The sequence below is a fragment of the Archocentrus centrarchus genome, chromosome 2 (genome assembly GCF_007364275.1).
Source record: "Archocentrus centrarchus isolate MPI-CPG fArcCen1 chromosome 2, fArcCen1, whole genome shotgun sequence".
NCBI classification, from domain to species: Eukaryota; Metazoa; Chordata; class Actinopteri; order Cichliformes; family Cichlidae; genus Archocentrus; species Archocentrus centrarchus.
In genome coordinates this window covers 11,843,967-11,870,473 of record NC_044347.1, presented here as the reverse complement: position 1 = coordinate 11,870,473, position 26,507 = coordinate 11,843,967, and positions in this window count along the sequence as shown.

Here is a 26,507-nt window from a genome sequence, read left to right as displayed (position 1 = left end):
TGCACTGGAGAGACAACAACAGGACAACACCCAGACAGCAGGAATGGTTTAGCAGGCGGTGTCCTCCTTATCCTTCCTGACTCATTTCTTTCTAGTTTTGCTTTTTGCTTGCGTCCTTGCACCTCATTGAGGTTACACAGGCAGTCCAGCTCCTCCAGGATGGCACAGCAAGGTTTGTCTCAAGACTGTGAAGGAGATTCCTGGAGTCAGGCAGTTACTCTAGGAGAGCTAGACGGGGCTGGAGAAGGACATCAATCCAGCAGCAGGACCGGCTCCTGCTCCTTTGTGCGAGGAGGACCAGGAGGAGCACTGGCAGAGCCCTGCAAAATAACCCCCAGCAGGCTACTCGTGCATATTTCTGATTGAACTGTCAGATTCAGACTCCACGAGGGCCCGCTGTCCTTTAGTGGCTGCTGTTCTTACAGCCCAGGACCGTGCAGCTCGACTAACTTTGACAGATACATATGGAAGTCCAGCAGTGACACGAGAAATCACAGAACAAATTAAAAGAGCCTGTGAAAAGTAGCTGCTGACACGGGTTTAATTTGTAACTGTATGTTCCCAAAAGACAATGGGTTACACACATTTAAGAAAATTTGATTTTCTTTTTGATATATTTGAATAGCTCAAATCAAATACAAATCTAAGCATTTAGGCAGTCTAGGTTCCCTATTAATTGATTTTATTTTTTAATTTAGATGAAACACTGGCTCTGAATGCCTGTTACACACAGTAATTTTTCCTTTAAAAAGACCCCCACTTGAAAAATAAATCTTCATGTCTGTTTTTTAGTATTATTGATGGACAGTGGAAACAATGGAGAGGACATAAAAGAAAATGAGAACTCCAAAAAAAGGTGCCGTCTCTATAAAACCCATATTTTTATCTATATTTTGTGTCAACTTTCCTTCAAGAATAAAACACTGATCTTTTCCCAATAAACAAGCTCCACCTGCAACACAGCTTCTCATATAACTTCTAATAACAGAAAATGCTACATAAATAATAACTAAACTACCTACAGTTTCTGCTCCAAATGCTTTTCATTTAAATCATATTTCCACCTGATTTTTATTTGTTTTATTGCATTTTTTAAAACCTGTTTCTTCTATTTTAAAAAATAGCAAGCGGATATACATAAAAAGGGATGATGTCGGCTTGCCATACATCACACGCGCACATATGGGAAATTAAATTTCTATTTGATTGAACGCTTTCAATTTAAAGCCACCCCTGACTTCCGTAGCCAAAGGCCAGCACTGCATATGAGAGCATCCTTTTCCAGTCTCTGCTCACCTTTTCATCGCCTCCCTCCTGAGCCAGCACCTGAGGAAGACAAAAGGTAGAGTCTCTTTAAGTACATAAGCGCTAAATGACGCCTACACAGTGGCTGTCACATGAAGAAGACACATTAGTAAATAACAGCGGGTTGATAACGGTGAAAATGCACCATCAAATGTACTTCATAATGCTTTACGGCTGCCATTCCCTGACATTTATATATCACTTTTTAGTGGTGGGCCAATGAAACGGCGGCTTTGAAATAAAGTCAGCCATGATTCATGTCTCTGCTGTGTCAGTCTTACATTAATATTATGACCATATCCATCATGTTGGCCATCTATAATGAACAGATGCTGTAAAACACAATTTGGCACGACAAGAGGGAGAGGTGGAGGGAGAGTGTTTCACTCATGGCAGTGTGCTGCCTTTCAGACGGGCAGTGGAGCTCCAAGCAGCGTGGATCCACAGCGAGAAATCGCCTTTTTCCTCTTTTATGTGTCCAAAGCTGACTGCAAGGTGAGTTAAAGAAGAGGAGAAGATACGGGACAAGAGCACCGGTGTGTTGCACGCTGGGGGTTTGATGGTTTGTAGGTCAAAAGACGCAGATACACTCAAGGATAACTGCCTAAACTCGGCTTAACTTTGGCGGGTGCATAACCAGGTGGTTGCCAAACTTTGTGCACTGCACTCCTAATTTTGTCACCTCGCCACAGGTTGTGGCTGCGAGCTGTGCAGGATTTCATGCTGTTTTCATTTGAGGGTGGAAAGGTGAAAAACACTCAAAGAGGAATGCCCAGAGAAGGAAGAAGACAAATGAACAAAATTAGCAGAAAAATGCACTGTTTGCTTGTGAGTCACGTCAGAATCATCAGTTTCAAGAGCAGCTGAATGACTATTTCCTGATGAAACAAGTCCTACCTACTCCACGTGTTTAATCAGGCTCGGGTTTGATCTGCAAATAACCAAAACCACACTTTCTTTGAAGACAATGCGGTTTGCATTTTGATCTCTCTTGCTTGCAAGATGCAGTTATGAGGGAAATCATGCCATGTTAAACAACTTGAATGAATCCCAATCTAATGTTTGCAAGCACCTGGTGTAGGTTACATGTAATTTGTATGCAGGAAAGTCATACAAGGTTTGGTGAATGTAACTTAGACATCTGAAAAACTCCAGTTTTACTTCAGTGTTACATCAAAAGAATTGCTGTTGAAAGGGTTAGTTCAAATTTTAAGGGCATTTTTAAACAGTGACTCATGGGGCCGAAAAAAAGGAGGAAAGTGACAAAAACCACAGCTCCAAGTGTCCACCTGAGGCTGCCTCTATAATGAGTCAGTCCCCACAGACTCCCGTGTTAAATGTCAGACTTTACAGCAGAATTAAGCACGTTTACAGCCTGCTACAAGATGCAGTTTTGTCTCAAAAAACAAACTTTCAAATATAAATTGTAGCAAGGCTTAAATGTGGTGTTATTAGGTGAGTCTTGCCAGTCAGTAGCCAGCTTGCATCTATTTAGAAGTCCCTGCCTAAATGATAGGGGGAGAGCCATAACTTTATTTAAAAATCCATGAATAGAATCACTTTTTAAATTTGATTCAAAAAGATATTATTCCAGGTTACATTAGGACATTACATCACCATTAACAGCTCAATCCATGTGAATGAGTCAAAATCCATCTTTGCCATTACTGAATAATTACATAGGTAAAAATAAAAAGTGTCACCTCACGATGTTGCGAGGCCATGCATTTAGGTTCCCCTGGTGTGCGCAGTGATGACACAAGCCCAGGCATATCTGAGAGCAAGTTGATAACTTAGGACGTCCTGGTCCCGTCTAAATTTGGTCACTTTTTGGCTCCAAAACAAGATGGTGGAAACCAAAATGCCCAATTTCAGGCTGCAAAACCCAGTGGGTGACATAACGACGGCTATGTCCATCTTTTATATACAGTCTATGGTTCAGACCCAAGACTGGAAGACACAACTTGACCCCAATGACCATACCTCAGTGTACCCATGTCTAAAAACAAAACAACGAAATGTTTGTTTTGTCTAGTGTCAGTCTTTTTTTAAAGGTGAGAGACACCTTGTACTTTTTCTCATGAGAAGATCTGAGAGCAGAAGATCAAAAACACTCTACATCTCACACTGTATTTGCACAGCAGTGTGCTTTTTAGTGGCCGGACCTCACGCAGCAGTCGTGGGTCCCTTCTGTCATCTTACATTGCGGACAGAGACAGTGAGAGATGCATTTTCATGTCTGCGACTGTGTGTCGTCAGTGCAGAAATATTTCTCTGTGCTGCTGCTCAGACAGATTCTTTTAGCATTTTGCCAGGTTTCATGCCACGTCTCAGCTGTGATTTCTGCACCGACATCGCTCTCCCGCATCTGTTTGCTAGTCTTTGTAATAACGCAGGTGGTGGCAATCACAGCAGAGTCCTAATATTTCAAGGAGACATGGCTGTTTGTGTGCATTTGCGCTTCTGGGAATGGCCAATAAAGCTCAACTGGGCTTCTAAAAATGAAGTGTGAGTTAAAGCAGAGTCTGTTTCAGAGGGAGAGATGATTGGATGAGGCATTTTATTCTTCTGTTTGAAACTGAATGGCACCTACTGATGTGTGCACTCCTGAATTAATTATGAGCAGTGACGACTCCAGGATTTTTAACATCAGGTGGCACAAACGGGGGTTGGGGGCAAAAAACAAGGTGGGGGATGAAAACTGCGTTGTATTCATGACTGTTCTACAGTGGTGACCCAATTATTGAGACTATTTGTTAAAGTAAAAGTCATAATCCTGCTTAACTGATGAAAGTAGAGTCTGACTAAGCTAACTGTGAAGCTTTGAATGCCAAGTATGAAATTTGGCATAACGGTGATGTATGCTGTTTGAAGGGCCCCCAAAGTCTAGAGTCACCAATGGATGACATATTACTGCCTTTGTGTTTTCATGTATTTATTTTATGGTTGGTACAGTGGTTAGCACTGTTACCTCACAACACAAAGGTCCTGGGTTCAGATCCAGTCCTTTTTATATGGCGTTTGCATGTTCTTCCCGTGTCTGAGTGGGTTCTCTTCCGGTATTCCGACTTCCTCCCTTTTTGATCTTAGGACAAGGTTGATTCTCTGTTAATAGTTATACTTCCTGCTAAAGACAAGATGTAAGATAAAGATAGATCAGAAAATAACTGTTTACCTACAAAAACATGCTGACCATGTCAGCTGATTTCCCCCTTCAAATCACTCTACAGACCATCTTTATTCTGGTAAAAATGCCTAAGACCAAGTTCCCTGACTCATTGGACAATGGTTGCTGGCTGTCAACCAGCAACGGTGATATTGGTTGCAAAGAGGGTGCTGCACCAAAAACCTCCTTGTGATTGTTTTGGTTGCTAGCAGTTTGCCACAGTTGGCATCCTGTCTGCAAACTCTCACGAAGTGGTTGTGAAAATGTAGAAAGCGTAGCACAAACAGGAAACAGAGGATGCTCACTTCAAAAGTAAAATTTGTGCCTCTGTGCTGTAACCAACTAATTTTAAAAGGTGCAACTTTTATTTTGAATGCAATTGCCATTTCTGGATTGCACCGCGCTTTTCAGTTTCACTACTGTGAGCGCAGACAAGTGTCTGCAAACTACAGGCGACCACTTTAATCTGCTAGCACCCAAAGCAATTACTACAACCTCCAGCAATGACTCACAAACTGGTCAGGGAGATTAATGTGTCCCCAGCAATCGGTGGTTCCATAAAGAACTTCGATCAAATTAAGTCAAAGCAAAGAAAAGTGCTTCAGCTTAAAGTTATTCAGCAAAGGTTTCATGTCTACTTTTAGCCAAGAAAACTGTTTGTGTCTCAAAATCATTTCCTAAACGTCGTCTCCCGACTTCGTCTGCAGATGAAGGTGAATATTTCTCCCTTCTTGCTCGTTTGCTTTCATTTCCCCTCTTGGCCCCCGTTGAAATTACACACTGCCTTGTTTTCTATGCAAAGATACCCCCCTTACCCCCAACACCTCTTTTTCGCTCAGGGAAATTTTATTTGTACGCCGTCTTTCCTGCTAATGCAACAAATGAGAAATGGCGATCCGGGCCTCGGGAAATGCTCAGGCTCGGCAACTGGCACTGTGATGTTTGAGCATAAGCCTCTCCTTTAAAAAAGCGTGTTGATTCTCCATACCCCAATATTGACCAACCGTCTCTGTTTGATGTATGCATGCTGCCCCCCCCCCGCCACAAACACACACGCATTCATTAACCCCCCCCCCCCCCCTCTCCACTGCCATGCAAACCCAATGTTTGGGCTTAACTTGTTAGTTCTGCTTCTGGAATAGCTGCTGATGCCCCGAGATATTAGTGCACGATTGACTGTTGTGATGGACCCAACGGTCTATGTGTCTGAAGGGTGACGGGTGCACTGCAGTATTTTGCAGCACACACTCTGTCATGTTCACGTGTGTTTACACGGGAAAGAACGAGGTGGAAGCATGTCGTGTTTGCCAAAAAAAAAAAAAAGAGACAAAATACTCATTTTCATGAAAAAGTCAGATTGGATTTGTCGTTTATCAAGTGCACGACTTTAAATTAGAGCACACACTCTGCTGAGCTTGGTTAATTTCACATTTGGATATGAATACTAAATTTCTGTTTGCCCTTCCTGAACCTTTTTGGACACAAACATATTGGATCATGCAGTCAATCAGATTTCCTTAATTGGCTTTGATTTAACTGGTGAAAAGGTTGTTTCACCTAAATTACATTTTAAAAAGGCCACAATTTCCTGTAATATAATGTGAAACTGCTGTTAGTGTCAGAAGTAATGCTTTAAAAACCCAACAACATGCACTTGTTTCTGGGAATAAACCACACTTTTCACTGTGTTGTAACTCTGCAGGGTTAGATATCACTACAGGCAACCATCAAGTGAGACTGAAAGTTATCAGCCCACCAAATGACTGTTATCAAATCTGCATTTAGAGGCTGGAATTGTGAAGGAATCCACTCAATTTGTTGTGCATACCTGTACCCTTTTACATCATAAAGCACATCTGCCTTACTGCGACATTTACCAACAGAGATTTGACTGCAACACCACATAATCTGTTCTTTTTTGTTCATTGGTAGCATTTTCTTAGACGTGAGAATGCAAATGCAGTCTGATTGGACTGTCTTTAACCTGCCAGCTCCTTAGTACAAAGTCTGTGTGATGCTGGATTATGTGGACCAGTGCAAGAAATTGACCTGGGCATCAACATAGCTACTGTTGCTTAAGTTCCCTTAATGCTACAGGTACGCTAGGGAAAACAGTGTTTGGAGAGTACAATGCAACCAAAATTGTTGCCATGAATTTGCGATCTAGTTGCCTTTTAAATGGCAATTACATGCAATCTGTTTGTGATAATGTGGCAGTTAACTGTGATAAACTGGTGAAAATTGCAAATCTGTTGGCATCTGCATACACAGAAACTCATAGATTTGAAACAGAAATTTAATGATGTAGTTGCTGCAGGACAGCAATTAAACTGCAAAATCACGTAAACGCTCGACAGCCTTGCTTTTATATAGGAATATAACCAGAATACAACCAGTTGGCAATCAGTTGAGTCAAGTCCACTGTCACTTAGAGAAGCATTGCAGACGAGTGCAGAATGACTCAGATTGATTGCAACGTGTTGGCAGTCTGTCTGCATCCATAAATTAGATGGGAAAACTTTTGCCAATCTGTCTGATAGAGACTGCACTCAGTTTGAGTCGCACTGTGATTGTTTGGAGACAGGTTGCCTCCCACCAGGTGGCCTGTGTAATTGCCAGGGGTTGAGGGGGTCACATATTCTTTGGTGGACGGAACTACTTGCCATCAGTTACTCAATACAAAAAACTCTAATCCAAACTAAGTATTTCAAGTAGTGCAAATGCTTCTGGAGCAGAGTATCGCCTGCTGTTTACTACACGTGAGGAACCTTGATCAAGGTCCAAATCACTGTCTTTATATAAAAACTGGATGTAGTCACTGTGACTGTCACCCTGTGGTATAGAAGTGTGCATTTTGAAGTTTCAATTTTAGCACTTTGACCACAGCCGTGTTAGTTTTTTTAAGAAAAAAGTGGCCATATTTGGTGGAGGGCTGAGTTATCAGCTAACAGCAGCAAGTGCACAGACAGAGATACCTGATAATTAGTAAAAGGAAAAACTAGAATCTCATCAGAACTGAAGCACAAACTTCTTGAATGGGCTGTACCACACAGCAGGCATATTATATGCCAGAAAATTCCTGTTCTAATGCTCCAAACTCCACCAACACCTCAAACCCGGCACAGAGGTCCAGTTTAGAGACTCCAATTAGTAGTCTTGAGGCCTAGTAGATATCACTCAGCCCCAACTTCTATATCCAAGTGAAGGAGTTTTTTGGGGGGTTATTTTTATCAGCAACCCTAAAGTTCTCATGAGGAAAACTATCCATAAAGGCTGCAAACATTTTTATTTCTGCTGTGAAGCGGGATGTTTTAACATGAAAGTCTATTGATTGACTCACCTTTGGAGCCAGGCTCAAGTGGCCACTAGAGGAACCACAGTTTACGACACTTACTTCCAACCTTATTCGCCCATTATTGTCCAAAACACATGTCTAAAAACCTCTACTAAGTATAATGGATATTAACAGCCTACTGAGCCTGCCAGAAGATAGAGGAGGGTGCCCCCAAACCAACCAATAAATGCCATTCAGTGCGCTAACAAACTCTGAAACCAGCCAACAACAGATAATGCACAAGGGAACATAATAAAGTGCCTAATTAATATTTGACATTTAGGTTTTTGTGATGGTATAACTAAGTCAAAGAGGTGAAACTAACACCTGCTCCACCCCACAAAGTTTATACAGAGTGAAGACGCTGCAAAAATCTCACTCCAGCGGGCTCTCTCTGTGCTCCTCTGGTGGGACAGACTGCTCATATTAAAACTGGAATATCAACATAGCAGATAGGTATCTCCTTCAGATCGAAGATAATCCCTGCTGGGACTGTGCACCACGATACCAAGAGCTGCTGCGAAGTTATCTCACCAGGAAAATATCTCTGTTTACTAAAGTGGCTGAACAGTGTAAACCTAATTACTCTGAACTAGGTCAGAAATGTGCTACTGAGTAAAGAGTAATCAAACTGAATATTTAATGGTGTATACTTCCACAAAATCTCCCCCACCACCACCCCCCGAAAAACACTCTGACTGTACTATCTGTTTTTTTACCTTTGCCTAAACTCTCAGACTTCCTGCCTGTCTGTAATTTGTTAATCAAATCACCTGATGAGAGTTATGTAGTCTGGTTGTGATAAAGAAGGGAAGAAGAGGTGGTGGTGGGGTGTCTAATAATAGCTCACTAGACTTGTGGCCGGCAGATGACAGGAAGAGAGGCCTGTCATGAGGAATGCCTTTGTTATTTTCCATCCAGGGAGGAAATGAATTTCTTGTGATTCTTTAGAAACGCTGCCCGCGGGTGCAGGCGTCGCCGCTTCGATGCTCAGGGAGGGAGAGAGAGAGAGAGAGAGAGAGTCCGTGATGATGTGATGATGGGATGATGAACGCTTTTGTTTAAAAAGGGGTTGGACGAGGACAGGCTCATTTTTAAAGGAGATGGAGGGAGGCCCGTCCCTGTCTGTTCACGAAGTCCAAGAACGCATTGTGTCGTCATTTGATGTTCCCACATTGGAGAGCGATGAAGAACTCCCATCAGCTTGCTTTGAACGCATCCCTCGATGCAGCAACTTCCACCATGGAATTGGTCTTTGATGCACACAACCAAAGCTAGAAGGATTTTCTGTGTAGTTAAAGGTTTACTTAAACTCAAATGAGCTGAACTGACCCTTTAAATGCCTGAAATGTGAAGTTTTTGATGAACTTGTAGCCTTTAAAAATAGTCGCTCCACTTCATTTGTCCTTCCTAGTAAACTATTGTTCCTTGATGCACTTTGCTTTAATCGGTGTTGAGATCTCTCAGTTGTAAATGGAGCAGGGTGGGGCTGCTCGCACCGGAATTACAAAGTCGATTACCATGATAATAAAATGTGTCCACTCGGTAAAGAGACCATGTGGTCTATGAAAGGATGGCCAGTTCCGCCAGCTCTTATTGGTGTAGTCTGGTTTGGCTGCAGCTCCCCTTGTTCTTGGAACCGGTATCAAATGGCACATGAACACTATAATCGGAGCAATTTTCCAAACATCTTCAACTTCCACCGCACAGAAACGGATCCAGGAGTGCGGCAACAAAACCGGGCCTTATGTCAACTTCTGATTCCAAAACGTTAATGATCTAGATCAAAAGGAGCTTCAGAGACGAGTCGCTTTTGTGTTTCCCGAGTCCTTTTCAAACGCTGCCTTTGAAGGTTGAATACATGCCCAGAAAATGGTTTGATTAAACAGGTATGTGGGATGGTTAAACATATTGAAGACACTAATTACTACTGAACGCTCTGTGGTGTGGGGCGCTGGATGAGGATGTGGCGGAAAGGCCGCTGGGCTGAGGCAGAAAGTGTTTTTTTTTTTTTTTGTTTGTTTTGTTTTTTTAATCTGAGCAGATCCGACAAACACAATCTAGATTATTTCATAAGAAATTAATGTCTTGTGCCTTATTTTCATCAAGGACAGGGAGACTCTTCTCCCCTGCAACAGCTGTCAGGGAAAACCACATCCATTTTAAAGCTTATTTTACTTTAAATTAAAGCATTTTTATGGCTTTAAACATTTGAAATATGAACCAGAATTAATCTAATTTCATGTTTCAGATGAGATCAAGTGATAAAAATGCTTCTAGCTATTACAATAGACAGTATTTATGTAGAATTGCATATGCTTGTAAACCTTTCTACTGACCAGCAGGTAGCGACGCAGAAGTCCAGTTGTATAGCTGTCTATGAAAAACAACAACTATGGTTTCTTTACCCTATGACCTCAGTTACCTCTTTTTAAACTTTTTTATGGTTTCAGTCACTAGTTTGAATTCTTAGGCCTCCATCACACAGGCATAGAGACCGGTCAGTGACCCCCTGACAACTCCCAATTGCTAGGGATAAAAGTGTAATCCCTGACTGGTTGATGAGTGGTTTCTGGCTCTCAGTCAGTGTACTCCTAGTGCTGGTCCCAAGCCCAGATAAGTGGAGAGGGTTGCATCAGGATAGCAGCAAGAGTAAAAGCGAAGGTTTACAAGATAGTAGTGAGACCAACTATGATGTATAGCTTGGAGATGACGGCATTAATAAAAGACACGAGGACGAGCTTGAGGTGGGAGACCTGAAGATGTTAAGGTTTTCATTGGGAGTGACCAGGAAGCACAGGATTAGAAATGAGTACATCCTCAAATGAGGAAAAGGAAGACAGGTCTGGTTGAGCAGTTTGGAGACAAAGTCAGAGAGGTGAGACTGAGATGATTTGGACATGTGCAGAGGAGGGATAGTGGATATGGAAGCTTGTTTCCGCCACTAAAAAAAAAAAAAAAAAAATTACCATCCGTAATAAATAACCTGAAATTTTAAGTTAATAAGTCAAAATTTCAAGTTATGTATCTCAAATTTCCGCATTAATAACTCAAAATTTGGACTTAGTGCTGCCAATCAGGAAGCTACGTAATCCATTTCCTTGTTAACTGGAAGCAGGAAGCCGAAGGTATCAGCTCTCCAACAAATCGACATGAAAACATTGATTCCTTACCTTTTATGCAGCTGTTTTTTGCAAGAAGACATTTTGACCATTGATGGTCAAAGAGATGCTGACAATTTGTTCATGTTTGCTAGAAACTGCTAGGTCACTGATACTGTTGCTACCCCGTTCTGAATGCGCATGCGTTGGCGGCATCTGCTTCCGGGTAACAAGGAAATGACCTCTTTCTCGGAGCTTCCTGATTGGCAGCGATAAGCCAAAATTTCGAGTTATTAACACAAAAATTTGAGATATGTAACTCAAAATTTGAGAAAACAACTTGAAATTTTGACTTAATAACTCAAAATTTTGACTAAGTAACTTGAAATTTTGAGTTACAGAAGGCATTTTTTTTTTTTATGCTGGATGAAGGATGTTGAAGATGGAGCTGCCAGGCAGGAGGAAAAGAGGAAGACCACAGAAAGTTTCATGGATGTAGGGAACATGCAGAGGAGGATGCTAGGGGTAGGGTGACATGGAGGCAAATGATCCCCTGTGGCGACCCCTAAAGAGAACAGCCCGAAAGAAGAATAAGAATAAGAAGACTCTTCTGTTTAGTGTCTAAATGTGGGTATCTTAAAATCTATTTATCGTATTTTGAAATTCTGCTTTTATACATGTTTGTTTGCCTGTTAAGCTGCAACTAATCTTATCTGCGTGGGATCAGAATAAAGACTGAACTTCACCTCTGAGGGCTGACAGAATGAAACCCACTTTTCTGTGAGTTCTTTCTCTAGTTTTCTTTGCGAAGTACGGCTCAGTCTAATTACTAACCACAATCACATGAAAATATTAGTGAATGCAGAAAATGGCTTGAAAATAGTTGAGCTCAACTTGCCCCAATGTACTAAACCTTTGACCTTTCTTGCCGTGTTTGTGCACTAACAGCGATTTGTGCTTTTCCATGAGGTGTTTACAGTCTGTCTTGACCTGCCAACTGAGCTCTACATGAATAATTACATTAAGAGACTACACATGAATGCACCGACATGTAATTATTCATAGTTTGGAGCCATTTTGATTTAAATAAATCATAGGTGAGTCCCTCCTCTGACTCCCCTTGGCGTTTGACTTTGGTTTAGGTCCCTCTTCGCACGATTCCTCTGCTGTGATGTGGACCGAGAACACTTTTGACACATTTCTCGAAACACACTTCTAATTTGTCCCCCAGGCTCTGGTTATGACGCGAGCTGACACTGAGGTCTGACAACATGACTTCTTTCCTCCTCTGGCCAAAACTGCCGCAAAGCTGCAGCCTCGCCCGCCTCCAGACCGGAGAATCGGGGTGTCTTACGATTGAGTTGTTCCCCTCCCTCCCCTTTTGGGACATCGGTTCAAATTAACGCCACCGCCATCTGACTCTCAAGGCATCGCCGCTGACAGCTGCAGCGCTCACACACACCAGGTGCTTCTGTCTCCGCCGAGGTGCCTATGACACCTACCTGTTTTTTAGCCCTCGACCTGTCAAGGGAGCCAGATTTAATTAACGTAATGATCAAAGCAGGAAAAGCAAGTTTAGCCCTGAGGTAGCAATCCCAGTGAGCCGCATGCTCGTTTGCTAATTATTTAGCATTAAGGTAGACGGCGCTTATGCATACATGACTACTTCAAAGATTTGATTGGGTTTGGTTCATTGCAACAGCAAAGCGCCCGGAGCAGCCGGTGGTGACATCAAAACATCAGTGTGGATAAATCTGCTGGTGTAAAGCATCTCAGCCACCAGGTAACCTTTCTTTATCCTCTCTGACAGCGCCTGTTCACAACAAACATCAGCTGTGTGAATGTAAATGAAGGGACGCGGGGGCAAGTTCAGGATGCGATGACGAGGGAGATGAAAGTTTTATTTTAGGGCGCCGAGAGGACAGGCTGAGCACCCTGACCGCAGTTTAAGGTGACCACGAGGGACGGAGTGCTGCTGCCAAAGCTCGTCAGCTGAGCCCCTCTGAGGAGAGGATAAAAAAAATTATAATAAAAAAAATACATAAATTAGGAGTGGAACCCGTGTGGTTTTAGGCAACATGCATAATCACAGATCCTTTACATTTAGTTTTTAAAGCAGTGATTGCTTTGAGGTGACTTGGTTATTCTCCAGCATCTAACTAATTAAACACATCCATCCATTCTCGTGCTTTAATTTTAAACAAAAGCTGGGATTTAGAGACTTGTGGTCAAGAAGCCTAAATTTCTATCAGATGTTTTAGATTGTACATTAGGAGCGTTGTGTATAAAACAATGCTTTAGAACAGAGGTGTGCAGAGGAGGGATAGTGGGTATACTGGAGAAAAGATGCTGAAGATGGAGCTTCCAGGTAGGAGGGGAAAGAGGAAGACCACAGAGAAGATTCAAGGATGCAGTGAAGGAAGACATCCAGAGGGATGGTGTGACAGAGGAGGATGCTGGGATAGGGTGAGATGGAAGCAGATGAGCCAGTGTAGCAGAAGAATAGAGGTGTCAAACTCATCTTAGGTTGTGGGCCACGTTCAGCTAATTTGAGTGTAAGTGGGTCGGTCCAGTAAAACCTCTGCACAATAACTTATATTAACACCTTTGCAAAGAAAAAGAGCATATTTTGAAGATGGCTAAACCCATATATACCCTATTCCAGGGGTATTTTTTATAAATAGAGAAAATTTCCTCAAACAAAGGTTCAAAATATCAGGAAGTTTCACATGCATTATAATTTAATGGCATATGTTCTTTAGTAGCCTAACAGTTGTATCGGTGCCTGTAGTCAACAACTGGCTGTCACAAATTTTAAAATGTACAGTTCAACAATATTTCAAACATGTTTATTATTAATTTTCACAATGAACTGCAGGCTACTCTAATAATATGTTAATAATAAAATGCTCTCTTTTTGTTTCAAGCATGATAAGAGGAACTAAGTGCTTAATTTAAAACAATGAAGAGGTGTAGTTTGAGCCCCCCCCCACTATATTTCTGCTTCCCTGACATACTTCTTCAGACCCCTGCATCTTGTCTCTGTTTTCACATGTGCTCTGAATAAAAAATAAATACATTTTTATTGGCTGAGTAGCATCACGTGGGATGAGTTAAAAAGCACGCGATTGTGTCCTTGTGTTTCCTGTGTGCATACACTGACCACTGTAAAGACAAAGAGGATGTGCTTTTCTGTGCATACCCTCACTATAAATATGAGAAAAGTTGCAGAAAGTGCAACAGGAGAAATGGTCCATCAAAATCTAGTAATAGGTCTGGGTCTGTAAAGAACATCGTCTGGATCTGGACTGCTCCCTGGTGACCTCAATCCAACTCCTCAGCTTTTCCACAATAACTAAATCTCCCATCACAACACATACATTACAATTCACAGGTCATGTATGCTGACAATAATAGTATTTTAATGACTTAACATCTATAAATAATATTATTCCATAATTGGAGACCCTTTCTTGGAATCATTCTTGGTTTGATACCTTTAGAGGGTGGACTTTGGGCCCAAATGATACACATTTTGTTATCAGAGGGTGAGCACGAGGGTCCATGAGAACATCCACCAGTTATTAGTGACCACGGGGACTCGAGACATTACATAACAATTTGCCAACTGCACATGTGCTCCAGTTGGCAGACTTCAAAGAGGTATAACAAGAATGACTACATGCCTTAAAGTAAGAGTGATAATATGAGGTGGGCAAAACCCTGCTCGATGACATAAACTACAGCAGAAACTACAAAAAGAAACCATACAGATGTTTTGTTAGCCAATTCTACCCATTAAAAACCTTTCAAACCAAAAGTCCAAAGGCAGGGCATTTGAAAGGCATTCATAAATTAACTGGAGGACTCGTTGATATTAAAAAAGAAAATAAATAAAAATTTTATAAACTTGATGAAGAATTTCTGCCAAAAACTTAACTCTAATGCATGTTTACTGGCCTCCAAACTGTTCTTTACTCCTGCTTTAAAACAAAAATTAGTTCTACAGTAAAGAAACATTGATTTTTATTTTTGCATTTTTTGTATCAGTTCTGTGTAAAGTTCTCATACAGCTAAACAGCATTAAGAACTGCAGCTAGCAGCGATATAACAGGGCAGACTGACACAGTATATTAAAAGCTGGATGTAACTTTTTGGAAAAAGGAAATGGCCAGCAGGGGGATACTCCTTTGGCTGCCAACAGAAGTCTGATTATGTTAATGTCTATGAGAAAAAGTCCCTTTTGGCTCACGTGATTTATGATCTCAGTAAACACTTTCCTGCTGAGTTAGTGGGCTCAATTGCAAGCTTCAAGTCTTATTCTTATGCTTAATGTTAGTTTAATAAATCAAGACCACGTATAGTGTTGAACAGACGATAAAGCAGGCTCTGCTTTATGGCATAACTGACAGGTCGTCACCATGTTACAGCCTGTTCTCTTGGTTTCCCATCCGATTTCAAAAAAGCAAAGACGGCTGTGACCAAAATGCTGAGTTTGAAGCTTCAAATCGGGACTTTGTGAACTAATTGGTGGCATCATGGTGGCTACTGTATGTCCATCTTTTATGTAACCAAAGTTCAGATTTGGTGGAGAATAGTGGCAAAAAAATGAAAGTCAAATGCTAGACTTTCACCCAGGAAAATTAGGTTTAGGACCCATGCTGGATTGATATTTCTAGCCTTTGGCAAGGTGCCAGAACTACTTGGTTAGGTTTAGGAAAATATCATGGCAGCCTTTCACATATAAGAGAGAGGGACAGGACAACTTGTGGGAAATAAATCCTTTAACTCTCACTCAGCCTAAGCAATGTCTTCTTTGGTTCCCCTTTTGTTTTCAGTCACTCTTTGAAGACGTGTGGTTTGATCAGACAGAAACTTTGCTCTAAATCGAGCAGAATGGATATTAGAAGAGTCCCTGAGTGCCAGCAACCACCGTTTTTGTTCCTGCCAGCAGAAACAGTTTCTTTCCAAGGCTGTTTCAATGATAAATTCAACAATTCTCCCTCTAATTTTGGACAATATCAATCCAAATTTGCATAAAACAAATTGTTGTCTGTTTCAGTCTAGCGCCAGATATGTACTGGTGCTGCAATCCCAGAAGTTGCGAGTAGATTTAGTTTGGATGAGTCGCATTTAATGCTGTGAATTTAACTAACTGCAATCTCTTTGTTTTTTGTTTTTCCCCTTCCAGCATTTTCCCATGTTGGTAGTTGATGCTGCACTCAAATTACGATTACTTATTCTAACTTGCTTCCTCTTATTCGGTGGTCAGGCTTCTGCTTTGCCTCAGGAGGATCTCGTCAAAGATTGTTGGGAAAAACCCCTTTCTGCCTGCAAGACATCCTCAGCTCACATTCATGTTTCATTTGTGAGGAGATGAGGTCTCTAAATCTGACCATGTGCCTGCCTCTGAATCCTCATCTTGAGCCCAAAGACAAAAGACTTTTATTTTATCTGTTTCTCTGGACAGTGGAGGTAATAAGGGTGATCTGGACGAAAAGAGTTGGCTGCACATTTAAGACATTTCAAGGATTCGTGCGTGACCAATGTCCGTTTCAGACAATCTGGCTGAACTGAAGGGCCGTTCTGTGTGAAGAGCCGTGTAATTATGAGTTAAATGAATTCTGAGTTCTGCAGAGGTTGTTGTCTTGTCGGATGAGTAAAAGCAGGCCTTCAGCCGTCAGCATAGCCGGGTCTTTCCCTCCGGTGTACGACATGAATAGACAAGAAAAGAACAGCCCTCCGAGTGACACACAGGGCTCTCATTGAATCATGTGAACTAAGACAGGGGGAATTTCTGATAGCCCCCATTTCTGTTCGCAGACGTTGAGACAAAAGACCTCACTGTCTGCTGCCGTGGAGCTGTGACTTACCTCCAGGCACTGCCAAATTAAAAAAAAGAAATAAAAGAAGGGAAAGAAATGACCCCCTGGTTTTGGGGACCTGTGCAGTTGCCCATTGTTCCACTTAAAATGAAAATCCCAGCACCTCCGTTGGGGCCCCCAGTAACCTGTTCGCAAGCAGCTGGTGACCACCTGTGGTGCAAGTCAAATTAGGGAAGGATTCCTACTGTTTCTGTTTATTGTCTGCAGGTTTTTGTGTGCAGTACTGTGCTTTGGTCCTCCGTGGAGGTGGCAGTGGAGGTCGGTCGGCCGGCCGGTGGGACAGCCAGTGGGTCCCCCGAGGCTTTTGTTTTGTTGCTCAAATCGTCAGGTTTCCCCTTTTTTTGCTAGATGTGCCGGACTGCAGATTGGGAGTCAAAATGAGGCAAATTATTGTCCCTGACTTCTGATTTTTCCTTTGTTTGTGCTGCTTGATCTCCTATTTCGAGGCCTACAAAAGGTGTGAAAACCTTAAATCGCTTGTGTGACTATCTTTAAGTTTTACCCCCTCTAAAAAGATGGAGATGAGCTCTGACCTCTGTCCATTTTCCCTCGCATTATCCAATTTGCCCTTTATGAGCTCCCATAGCCCGGGAGCCTAAAATTCTTTTTTTATCTGAACAAGAGATGCTCTTGTTTGTCGCTGGAACCATTCGGCACCGAGATAGAAAACAGATATTAATCATCGTTTGGACACACCAAGGGGGGGGGGGGGGGGGGGGGAAATAAAAATCACTCATGGGTCACAGCAAAATGATTCAGAATTGCAAAACTGCAAAACACGGTGCCTCTTTGTGTCCACTTCCCGTTCCCAGGAATGTGGCTCGTCTTATGACTCGAGGTGGGGTTGGGGAGGTGAATGACATCACCGGTTGTGCTCACATTTGAATTCTGACACAGTGGCACCTTGTGTTTCAAACTACCCCACCACCACCCCCACCACCTCTCCACCCCCACCCCACCCCTCTCTGAAGCCTGGATTGTGCTCAGCTCTGCCTTTTCTTTCCCCCCTCAAAGAATACCTCCTTTTCTCTTCCTCCTCTTAAGCAGCTGCCTGCGTATGAAGTGGAGAAAATGACACTCCATCTCATGATGAATGGTACTTGACCCCTGGAACCCGTTCCTGTGGGGCTCACACGGCACGGCATTTACATAAAGCCAGGAGATCTCACGCGCTCGCCTGTTTACATCCGGGAAAAACAAGCGGCTGCGGACGCTCGCCGCTGCGAAGGTGCTGCAAATGAAGATTAAATATTTGTTAATCAACCTCAGCTGTAAATTGGACAACCTTTACTGATGCCTTTTCTCTCTCTTAGCTCTCGCTTCCCAGTTTGACACACATCCGCACTGGTGGGGTTGCCTCACTGAGAGCCCTTTTGTTACATGATTAATTACTCTGAGCAACAGTTATGGCGGGATTAACAATTAGCTAGACCTGTCAAACAGTCAGTCTAAGATGGCAGACTAATTGAGCGGCTGGTTGGCTATTGTGTCCCAGTATAAGGCCAAGGAAGTGGGGATGGTTCACAAGCCTTTCATCTCTTTTACAGGCCTAATACCATGGCAGAAAAGGGCCCGCTATCAGGGATGGCGAGCTGGGGTAATTTTTCATGAATATTCATATGCCTCCTCTATCCGCAGTGAACTTTACAAAGTTACCTTCATGGTGCATGTTCTGAAAGTCTGCAGCGCTTAGTTCAATCACTGTAAAAAGCTGTGCACACTACAAAAAGAAAGAAAAAAAAAGTGCATCCTTAGACCTGAAAGTCTTCTTTCTGGGCTTTAATGGAAACCCTCATTTCTAGAAAACACCTGGAACACGAATAGTAGATCAAAAAGATTTCACTTGATTCACGATATGTCAAATTTGAATAAATATACAGCAAATGGTGAGAACATATCTGGAAAGGAAAGGCAAAGACAAAAGGAAAAGAAAAAAAAAAGGCTCACCCCGGTCCAACCCCGGTCCAACAAAGAAAAAACAACCCCAAACTTTCTAGTGAGCCAACATTTGATGGGGTGGGGGGGGAACCTGCAAGGCCACACAACTGAAGTAGCTTCCTCAAAGAGTTTTTATCCCCGGTGTCCATGGGAAGAACCCCAGCGGAACAGCTGCAACGGAAAGCCATGGCTCCTCATGAAAGGTTTCGCCTGGAGGCGGGGAGGCGAACGACTTGATCGTGAAGAAAGTCAATTGTTCCCCCGCTGAAAGGCAAAAAGCCCAGGAGGAGCTGCACCATGGTGTGCGGGACATATCAAAATATTTGACAGACTTCAGCATTATGAAAAACCTTCGCTTTTCTTTTTTAGGAGGGGGTATGTTTTGTTTTTACACCCACCACCGACCTGTCACACTCCCATCAGGCCCCCTGACTGCCCCGTGTCATTGTTTGGGCCTTGAGAGTTCAAAGCGGGCCCTTTCGAAGCCGCTCAGTGTGCGCTGACACCATGTAATGAAATTAGCAGTTGTTACTAAACAGGTTTCAATCAAAGAGTCTGAGCCAAGACCTATTGCCCACTGTTCATGAATCACCTCTTTCACTGACTTATGGCAGACAGTCTGGGACATTGTTACTCCTTTCATGGACCCATCATTCAGCCAGGTAGTCCCACCGAGAATAAGAAACTGTTTTCAAAGGGAGACCTGGCTCAGAGTGCAACGACTGCAACAAACAATGCACGTCTCACAAGTTAATTAAAGGGTCAGAGCAAAACCAATACAAAAACATTCTCGCACCTACCCATAGTAATAAACAGTATTCAGATACTGTTTTTAATGGTAAAGTTTTAAGAAATTGTCTGCAGTAGAAGTTGCTTTTGACAAAGTAAGAAGCAGCTGTAGTTTACAAAATTAACATTTTTAATAGTAGCTCCTCACAATTGAGAATCTGAATGTCTTAAACCACTGATTCTCCAGAGGTACAAGTACTGAAGAGGGTACTTCTGTAGATATTGAGAATAGACGGCCAAAAGACATGCACAGCAGATTTAAATAAGCAAGAAAGGTCATTAATTAAAAAAAAAATGCTAAAACAGCAACCTTAAATTACTGCTAACTAAAATCATAGTATAGTTAAGTAGTTGAAACATTTTTCTGCAGAATGGATAATTAGTATGAAAAGTTATATTAATAATAATAATAATAATAATGAAATCATTAGCTGAACAGGCTTAACATTTAAATTTGCTGGTTAAAATTATTAAAAAAATGATGGAAACTATTGCCTCAAAATATTGTGTGGTATCTCTTAATTATTTTATCTTGCTAAAAATATAGCAGTTAAATTGTTGGGTAAAATATGGAAACATATTAAACATTAATATAATACGTTAAACAGTTTGTTGGCTAATACTGTTGCTAAACTGTTTAAATTGTTAGCTAGGCTAAATAATTGATTGCTAAATTTTTAAATAAAACATCGGAGTTTATTTACTAAAACTATGACTAGTACTTCTTATTGTTAGATATAAAAATGGACTTTTAAATAAATTAAATCATTAGCGAAATATCCTAAATAAACATTTAAAATGATCTAACTAAGGCTATGAGTAGAAAGTTAGAAGTTATTCCTCCAAAAGTATAGTTAACAGTTAGTGCAATGTATGGACTAATAGTTTAAACTGCAGTTATTAGCTTAATTAAAGCTAGTTAAATTGCTATTGCCAAATTGTTCAAATTGTTAGCTAGGCTAAACACGTGATTACTTAGCAGAAATTTCAAGTTAAAAAGTTGGAGTTTATTCTCTAAAACTATAGCTAGCACTTACCACTTAATTTGTTAGTTCAATTAATAGTTAAAACTGTAGTTATTAGCTTAGTGTATGGCTTGTTAAATTGCTAGCCATAAATCAAGCAAGCGGATAGTATGAGAACTGTTAACCCTTTAACTCCGAATGCATCGGCCGTGGTACAACGTACTTCAAAAGTGCCGCCATTCACGGACTTCTGGCAATAAATACTGTAAGACCCTGTATGGCTGTGAAGTGCAATTTCTGGGCTTTCAGGAACCATATGAATTTGTCCAATAGGACAAACGGTCGCGGAGTTACGGTAAAAAGCCAGCAAATCTCAGCGGTGATACCCTATGTCTTAACCAGCTGTTCGCGGCTAGTAAGGGCAGGAAACCGGAGCTTCAGCAGAGATCACCTGAAGTTAAAGGGTTAAAACTTTAAACTTGTAGCCTAAACGCTGAAGGACGCCAATTAAGCATGACTGATAAATAGTATTGTTGATGGGGGCCTTTGGGAGGTTGGGAACCATCATATCAAGGTATAAGATTCAAGATCATTTAATTACTGCCCAGCATAAAGTTGTACATCATACTAAACCAATAATTTACTCTTTTAAAAAAGCTATTTTAATGCTTTCTTAAGTGGAGGGTGACTTTGATAGCCTAACAGCCAGAGAAAACAAACGGTTCCCAAGTCTGGTGATATAACAGTGGATGCTTTAGTAAGCTATTGCTTGCCAGACGGCAGTAGAAGTGGGTACCTTACCAATATTAACCATTTTACTGACCTGTTGCAGAGCCTTCAGCACATATCAGACCCCCATAGTGGACGCTCATTCCATTTGGAGGACATGAGAATTTAGCCTCCTTAGAAGAGAAAAAGAAAACCTTTACTTAATAAATTTTAAATCCTATTTATGTGAAAATAAGTGTTACTTGAGTCTCTGCAGACCTGAAACATGCTGCTAGCACTGACTGTTTTAAATACTGGCACCAGTGAGCGTTTTTACCTGGTGCTCCTTTGAGCAGCAGGAAGGTGGCTTTATCCTTTAATGCACGACACATGTACAACTGCTGCTGCATTAACAATGGCCTCGGCAGCACGCTGCTGCTTATCATTTGTGTGGAGGGAGAGGGAGCCTGTGATGCATGTGTTTACATGTGTGTATTCATGCGTCTGCATGATGCATGTGTTTATTTACTCCTCTGTGTGTGTGTGTGTGTGTCTGTGTGTGTTTTGTGCTTCATGTGTGTGTTCTCGCCTCCAGGCCTGTCTCCTGAGCCCTCCTCCTCCTCTTCCTCCCACACACACACACACACATACACACCTAAAACTGATGGCTTTGAATCACTGGCAACCCTGCTGCTAATTTATTTGTGCTGAGCATTATGGGAATTAATGTACCTGACATTCAATGACAACAGCCGGCGCTTTGTGGCCCTTTTTACATTTCAACACATTCCTGCCGCTGCCTATTGAAAAATGTCCATCTTCCCACCTAGCTGGAAAGAAAACACACACACACAGACACACACAGACACACACAGAGACACACGGCAGGCTCTGAACCTCTAGGTGCAGGAGGCTGTTAGCAGTGGCTGATGATAGTAGCAAAACATTAACATAATAATTAGTGTCTTGTAATTGTTTCATTAAAACCAGTTGTTCCATTTCTCCTCTTGTTCTCCCAGAAGACACAAGACAGAGTTTGGACGTCAGCCAAAGGGAGGGTCGGTCCACGTTTGTACCCGCTCAAGATGTTTGCCTACTCACCGTGAAACCGGGGAGGCTGTCAGCGGCGGCAGCGGGCGGGCGGCAGCGGGCGGCAGGCGCGGCCGCTCTGGCCATATGTGGAGGCAAAACAAACACGGGCCGGGGGGGAAGGGGGGATCTCAGCACTTACAAATTCATGTTAATGTGAGAAACTGCGCACATTTGTAACTTCACCTGGGAGTTCAGCATGTTTGTTTGACGTTTCTTGGGATCTCACCTGTCAAATATAAAAGCACATGTCGCGTGGAGTTGCTCAGTAATGAACTGAATCCTGTACATTATGTCAGCCGCGTTAAAAGGTCACAAAGCATAATGGTATTGAAAGCTGGCAGTTCATTTGGAGCTGCAAATGCATACACAAGTACTCATGCATATACAGTGGCTGCCTGGCTGTGAAGTACATTCATTCTCTCTCTCTCTCTCTCTCACACACACACACACACACACACACACATGCTCAGATTTGATCCGGCACTCATTAGCATTTTAAAGAGGAATTCCACTCGTTTACCGTTTAGTACCTGCCAGTCGGCATTTGTGAGCATGATCGCCTCTTCCTAAAGCCACTGACAGAGGTAGTGAAACCTGTGATGCCATTAACATTTAAATTATAAAGCTGCTGCATGTTGTGTGTATGTGTGTGTGCGTGTGTGTGTGACAAAAAGATTCTGTAGGCAGACAAAAGCTGATGAAGTTTATTTTACATGTATGAATATATATAAACCTGTGCCTTTTGGTCACACTTTACGATCCTCTCAGGTTAATCTCAAGAAAGAAAGTTTAGTTCAGTAACTGTCAGTCAGTCAGGGTGGCAAGTGACCTACTCTAGTGGGTACTTCTGCAGTGCAACTCCGGGAAGTTGCCTATACAGGAAGATTATTCTGAATAAAACAAATAAAAGAAGCAGACACATTATGATTTCATTTATGAGTCATGTGGTTTTGATATGAAACTGCTAAATTATGAATAAAAAGATTATTTCCTAAACTAAGAGCTGACAGTTGAAACTATTAGCTACAGGTATAGATAAATAAATTAAACTGTTAACATGCTGGATAAATATCCACATGTTCAAACCATCTTATCCTCGCCTCTCTAACCTTGTCTCCAAACTGCTCAACTTGCACAACTATAATATTATTATATATAGTATTAATATACTATTAATACTGCTAACAACAAGAACAATAATGTCATTTTTTAAAAGAAAATATGGACAGCCTAAACACATTAACAATAGGATAAATAAAACAACTAAATGGTTAATAATAACAATGAAAAAATGAAAATAAAATATATTAGCTAACAATAGTGTTACCTAGCAATATAGATACACTGCTGAAATTGCCTTGGATTTAATTATGGATTAGAGTTGGAAATAGCTAGCAAAATGTAGGGCTAAATGTTAGCAAATTGCACAGGAAACTGGAAATTTTGCTTTAAGTAGCCTATAGTAAAAAGTTTTTAGCTAACAGTAGGCTACAGCTAAACTGTTGAAACTATTTGCTAAAAGTATAAATTCTTAAAAATATTTTATAAGAAGTAACAAATTGAAAAAAAAAAGCTAAAATTAAGTACAAAAAAGTAAATATAATTAGCTAAAATTATAGCTAGCAGTTAATTGTTAGCTAATTTTATGTTAATGTCACAAGTGTCATGTCAATTGTTAGTTAACATTACAGATAAACTGTGATATTAGTTTAGATGTAACTGGTAGTTATTGACCTATAGAAATATTAATAAAAATATGTTAGAAGGCTAATTTGTTAGTTAACAATGTAGACAAACATGAGCGATAAGTGCTAGTTATGGAAACTGTAGAAGTGTTGCTAAAAGTACTGATAAACTGTTAAAAATATTAGGAAAAAAAATTGATGAATCCCCAAAAATAGATGTCTAAAATTTTGAATTTAAAATTTTAGGTAAATTATTAGCTAAATGCATCACTGTCAGTTAAAATGTTATCTAGTATTATGGAACTGTTGGAATTTTATTAAAATGTGGTTAATTTGTTAGCTAAATCAATGAAACTGTTTACAAAAAATATAAACTGTTAAAACTTTTAACTAGAAATCGACAAGTGGAAATGACTACCTACATTTTTTTTAAAATTTAGAAGTATTTAAAAAAAATTTGAACTTATTATCTGTAAATTATGTGTATAGATTAACAGATTCACAGGAGGCTAACGTATGGGTGAAGAGATGAAACTGTTAGCTAAAAGTAATGGATAAAGTGTTGAATGTAGGCCTTTCAAAAGCTGTTTGCACCACTGTCACATTTGTCAAACCGCACTGATAGCTTGAAATCAAACTAAATAAATGCCTTCAGATGCACTGTGACAGACATACAGCTAAAAAATGTTAACAATAACCACACAAACAGCTCTGACAGCTTTGCAGTAAATGCCCTGGATTCGGTTTTCCTGCCGTGTTTTTGAGTCCCTGAACACGCGTGTTCTGCCAGATGACCTCACACATGTGAGCACATGCACACACACACTCCTCGCTGCCGCTGCTGCTGCTGTTGGTCTGCAGCTGCGTGCTCTCCATTCTATCTCAGTGCAGTACAGTGAGGAGGCATGGGAGGCAATAAGAGGCATACGTCTCATTGGCCAAGGCTGCGAGGGGAGGTGTGTGTGTCTGTGTGTGTGTGTGTGTGTGTGTGTGAGACAGGCTGTGTCACACCACCAGATAGTTAGATACCACCGCCGGGGATTTGACATTTAGTGTTTTTTGACAAACTTCTGACGACCGTCTCCCGCAGATCATTATCAAAGCATTTCTGTCTGTATAATCAAGATGAATGCTTCCGAACACAACGACAATCATTTTGTGGAGGAGCAACTCTCGAGCTTCCAACAAAAGGGAGGGGTGCTGGGAAGGTGGCGGCAGCGGCAGCAGTGGCGGGCCCCTCCTGCATCACTTGGGCGTGCTTAACACATACATTTCCATTTTCCCAAAGACAGATTTGTTGGCAGCGGCGATATAAAGCGACACCCCGGTGCTGACAATGTTTCTGTCAACTTATTGAATCTTCGACAGAAAAAAGGGGGCAATCTCGGAGGCAGAGTGCAATCTAAAACATTGATAAATAAATACGGGGGATATGAATATGTTTGTTTGTTTGTTTGTTTGTTTGTGCTGGGTGCCGATTTAATCCCCGCTCGCCTAAGAAATCTCCCCAAAGACTGATTGGTGTCGCGCACCGCAATTAACTCCGCGAGCACCGTCTATAAATCAACTTCCTGAACTCGGCGTGGAGGAGATGATGTTTTTGAAATTAGCACCATCCGCCGCTTGTGCTGCAGGAGAGGAGAGGGAGAAGAAGAGGGGGAGGAGGAGGAAGGGAGGGCTGATTTTCAAAATAACGGCCTGGCTAATATGTGATATTCAGAAAGCACGCAGAAACAAGTTTCAGGAAATCACGTTCATTCTTCAGGGCGCCGCGGGGGGAGGCACGTGCACACACCCACGCACATGCGCTCATTTTCCTGACGTTTCGAGTGGCGAGCGCACTTTTTTATTTTAACCGATCGCCTGTTTGGTTGCAATTGAAGCAATGGCGGATCCCTCATATTCGCCTCCTGTGCTTTCATGCCATTATGAGCCATGAGTCGCTGTCACTGCGCTCAGAAAGGGGGAGCATTTAGGTCAATTATCGTTCCATTCAGAAATCATGTTCAACTACTTAGATTAAGAAAAACACTTATTTGTCCTCATGGTCCGAACAGGGTAATATTTCTCCGGCTGAGGCCAGAGTATCAAGAGGATGCTTCATTGCTTTACTTATTCATGTTTTGTTTGCAATTCCTTTTGTGAGAGTGTGCATTGCAAATACACACAGGGTGTGTGTGTGTGTGTGTGTGTGCATGTGCTTGTCCCCTTGCAAAAGTGCCCGATAACGCTAATCCTGTTTACTTCTCTTTTCCCTCTCTCCTCAGTATTTCAAATACACCTAACTCCTTTCTCCACTTCAAGGCGTTTCCACGGAAGAGAGCGCGGCCCCTGCCCTGGCGATCCAGCGCGCACACACATGCAAACACACACATACCAGAACAAAGGGAGTCCCTCCATATTTGATTCCCTCTCTGAATATGTAAAAGCCACAGCAGCAGCAGTCAACGCTGGGAAATTACCAGAACTATCTGGGCCATTGACAGGCCTCCCCTGTGGTCAAATGGGCTGAGGCTGTGTTTGGTTGGTAAGCCCCCAC